The following is a 4534-nucleotide window of genomic DNA, read 5'->3' on the forward strand; positions in this document are numbered from 1 at the left end:
CTTCATGGCGGACTCTCCCCATGGGCCCCAGTGGTGCACCGGGCCGAGATGCAGCGGAGAGGACGGGCAGGGTGCGCTTGGCAGATGCCCGCAATGGCCAGACCCGAACCCACGCCAACCCCTATGCTGCTGCGGGCAGCTTGGTTGTTTTTTGTTACTCTGTCCTCCATCTTGCTGGTACATTCTTCTGCTTTCTTTAATCTACTGTATATTCCCTCCAGGGTGTTTTTAATTTTAGTTATTGAGCTCTTCATGTCTGATTGGTTCTTTTTATGTTTTCTGTGCCTGTGTTGAGGGTCTCACTGAGGTCCTGCACGCTTTTTGCACATTCATTTCTTTGAATTCTTCATCACTCATACTGCTTATGTCCGTTTCATTTAGCTCTCTGGCTGTGGAATTGTTCCGTTCTTTTATTTGGGACAGACGCCTTTGTTTTCCCATTTTGTCTCTGTTTCTGAGTATTAGGAGTGTCAGCCACCTCTCCTGCCCTTCAAGTAGTGTCTTCTGAAGAGCAGGTCCTGTGGTGCCCTGTCGTCCAGTGTCCCCTGTTTACCAGAGCTTGGTGCTCAGGGCTGTCTCCTTGGTGTGTTGAATGTATCCTAACATGACCGTTGTGCCTGAGCCTCATTTGCCTTTGGGCCACTTGGCCGTGGTGACCCACGTTCCCTGTTGTGGGCCAGGTTTGGTCCCTGTGCCTTTAAGAGACCAGTCTGGGACCGTAGAGGGCCTATAGTTGGTTCGTGTCATCAGTCCGACCAGGTGCCTTCCTTTAATCTGTTTACCAAGGCTGCAGTTGCACCGAACTCCAGGGTGATCTCCCTAGGTTGTCCCTTGAGAGGCTTTTGTTGGTGGGTGGGCTAGTGGTCAGTCCAGAGGCCTGCTGGGGCTGGAGGCACACTGATGGGCAGGGCACATGCTCTGCACTGCCAGTGTAAGACCTGGCTGCCAGGACTCTGACTTTCTGGGGTGCGTGGTTCTTTTCTCCCTTCCCCAGGGCAGGAGTCCCTTCGAAGTGGGGCTGGTTCTTGCTGGGCTGCTTGCTGGGGGAGACAGGGCAGGAGCAACTTCGGGAGGGGCTTCTGCCAAGTGGGGCGCGGTGGATGGGACAGATTCGCAGGCCGCCATGGATGCACTGTGTTAACTAAGCAAGGTCGGTGGACAGCACTGTGTCCCACAGGTTTCTGACTCCCCAAGCTGGGGGCAGGGGTGTGAGGGAAATGGTGCCCACCAGTTCTTTTGTTCATGGAGCAGTCTCCTAAAGGTCCCTACCCCTCCAGCCCACGTTCTGGGATTAGTAATACGTCCCCTGCATTTAAACCCATGTGCTTTTCAACCTGCTAGGAATATGCTGCATCTTGTTGGGGTTGTTTGTATTATTGTTTCTTTAAGGGAGGGAACTTAGTTTCTTACTGCCCTCTGGCTCCCCCATAGCTGAGTCCAGTAAAATTTGAAGTACCTGGAGTCAAGTCCTGCTGGTTATACAAACTCATGAAGTTAAGCCCTGCTGGTTTTCAGAACCACATGGTGTGGTGTGGGGACTTGTCCCTCCGTGCAGGTCCATCGGCTGTGTCTTGAGTGCCTGGTGTGGGGTCTGCTCCTCTCCCTTCTCAGTGCCTGTGGTGTCCCTCCCGTTTGTAGGGAGTCTGCCAGGAGTTTGGTTCTGGACTGTTCTCCATCCTTAGCTTGCTTGCCATGTTTCCTCATCTCTCTGGTTAACTGGAAGGTCTGTCTGCTAGTCTTTGAGTTCTTTTCTGGGTTGGACGCACTGATGGGGCTGTTGTAGGACAAGGTAACCTTAGGATTTCACTCTATCTTTCCAAAGCCCACAAATTTTACACATTTTTAGTTATGTATCCTGCACTAGAGTGTTTCTTGCAGTTAATTCTGAAAATGTCTTTCTCCATCACATTTTAAGGTTTTTAAAAGTATAACTGAGATTTGGAAATAGGGTGGGATGTATTTGAGGTTGGGGTGTGCAAGGGGATGGAGAGCAGAGGAAGCTGATCATGTATCTGTGATAGAATGGAAGGGCCAGGACCGCTGAGGCAGAATCATCAGGAACAGAGTGTGACTGGGGGAAGGTGAGGTGGCGGTGCAGGTGTCTAGTGCCGGAGGCTTTTTGGTAAAATTTATAACCAGACTAGTTTGGGGGGTGAGAAGCCTGATGGAAATCGTGTTTATATTTTATTCAAAACTGTAAAATAGTTCTCTTAATTTCTGCTTTCTCTTTCTTGATCCAAATTACTGTTATCATAGGAACAATTAGTTTTTGAAACTTTTCTTTGCCTATTAATGACTCACCTGAATTACTGTTTCCTGCTTCAGTGACTCTGTTAGGATTTACCTTCAGTAATTCCTGTGGATGAAAAAGTCTCATGTGAAGGGAGCCCATACGCATGCCAGCTCATACTAAGAAAGCTCATTCATAGAAACCAGGAATTCAGCTGAAATGTGCACGAGGCTGTGATATTAGGTAACTATGAAAGGGTTATGCATATTGAAGTATTGTATACTTGAAATCAATCATAAAGTCACCCTTTCTATTACTGTTGGGAGATGAGTTATTGTTTCCACTCGCCAGGTAAGAACAATACTTGAGGTACAATCTGACATTACACTTTTCCCCTTCAAGTGCTTTTTGAAGTGTAAATGGCCTGTGTTTAGCCAATCTCCTTGTTATGAAATGGAATCATTTTTATGGATTCTAAGCTCGGACTGCTGATGCAGCTGTTAACAGACACAGAGCTGCTCAGTTGAGACGAGAGCTTTAAAGAGGGTTGAGTCCAGGGAGGAATTCTCTGCTCCCTCGGTCCGCACTGTTGGAGCTGCGTGTGAGCTGCACAAACTGAACCGCACGCCTCTTGCTCTGTGTGTGTTGGCGCGATGGCTACTTGTGTTTCTTTCATCGGCATAAAGATGATTATGCGTGTTTGCTTACTGTATGTGAGCCGCTATTCTACGAGTTTCACATGTGTTAGCTTGTTTGTTCTTACGACCATTCTTAAGAGGAATGGATTGTTACTTCTATTTTAGAGTTAAGGGCCCTGAAGTACGGAGGTGCCGTGGATGTCTTGCCAGAGGTCACGTACCCGTCACCTGGAAGAGTCCTGGTTGAGAGCGGGGCAGTCTGGCCGCAAAGCCTGTGCAGGGGCGCTTCTGGGTGTGTGCATGTGGCGTGCCCAAGACTTTTATTTTTCTCCTTTGTAGGCTTTCCCCACCCCCACATCTCTTCTCTCTAGGACCACTTTAAATTTGGTCTCATCCTGGTCAGTAAGACCACCAGTGTCCTTAGTTGGGCAAATAGTATATCAGTTAGAAATGTATTTGGGTATACAAATTGGAAACATGAATTCCATGGTAGATTAAATGATTAGGGCTTTATTTTTCTTAAATAATAAAAGGTCTTGAATTTGGGTGGTTGAAAGCTGGTGCAGCTCCTGAATATATTTTTTAAAATTTAATGTATTTTTTAAATTTATATCCAATTTAGTTAGCATATAATGTAACAGTAATTTCAGGAGTAGATTCCTTAGTGCCCCTCACCCACTTAGCCCATTCCCTCCTCTTACAGCCCCTCCAGTAACCCTCTGTTCTCCATATTTAAGGCTCTTATATTTTGTCCCCCTCCCTGTTTTTCTTATTTTTGCTTCCCTTCCCATTATGTTCATCTGTTTTGTATCTTAAAGTCCTCATATGAATGAAGTCATATGTCTTTCTCTGACTACTTTTGCTTAGCATGATACCCTCTAGTTCCATCCATGTGGTTGCAAATGGCATGATTTCATTCTTTTTGATTGCTGAATAATACTCCACATTTTCTTAATCCATTCTTCCATCAGTGGACATCTGGGCTCTTTCCATACTTTGGCTATTGTTGATAGCGCTGCTATAAACATTGGGGTGCATGTGTCGCTTCGAAACAGCATACCTGTATCCCTTGGATAAATACCTAGTAGTGCAGTTGCTGGGTCGTAGGGTAGTTCTATTTTTAATTTTTTGAGGAACCTTCATACTGCTTTCCAGAGCAGCCGCATCAGTGTGCGTTCCCACCAACAGTGCAGAAGAGATCTTTCTCCGCATCCCTGCCAGTGTCCGTTGTTGCCCGGGTTGTTAATGTCAGCCGTTCTGACAGGTGTGAGGTGGTGTCTCAGTGTGTTTGGATTTGTATTTCCCTGATGATGAGTGATGTTGAGCATTTTAGCTGCTGAATATTCCTTTTTTTTTTTTTTTTACTTTATAAAGTTTCATATTTTTTTCATTGTTTTTCATATTTTTTTAACATATGCAATTATTTTCCATCATTTACAATACAGTAGGTACAATGACACTCCAAACAAAAGCAAAGTAAAAAATCAAAACACCAACTTCTGTTTCATGTAATTAGACTTATACAGAAATTAGAAGGTTAAGTAACAACTAGTTAATCACCTAATTTAACAGCTATCTGAAGTGGCAGTCGTTATATAGCAGCTTATCTATGATACATTCAAGATAAAGGATACAATATATTACTTGTTTGAATATTCCTGATAGG

The 4534-nt window shown here is 45.1% G+C and overlaps 1 protein-coding gene across 7 annotated transcripts in view; it reads left to right on the plus strand.

Annotated features, from left to right (window-relative positions):
* TPK1 (thiamin pyrophosphokinase 1) overlaps positions 1-4534 on the plus strand; it is a 327322-nt gene that overhangs the window by 24536 nt on the left and 298252 nt on the right. The gene's annotated exons all lie outside the window — the stretch shown is intronic.

This window comes from Suricata suricatta, chromosome 2, assembly GCF_006229205.1.
Source record: "Suricata suricatta isolate VVHF042 chromosome 2, meerkat_22Aug2017_6uvM2_HiC, whole genome shotgun sequence".
Taxonomy (NCBI): domain Eukaryota; kingdom Metazoa; phylum Chordata; class Mammalia; order Carnivora; family Herpestidae; genus Suricata; species Suricata suricatta.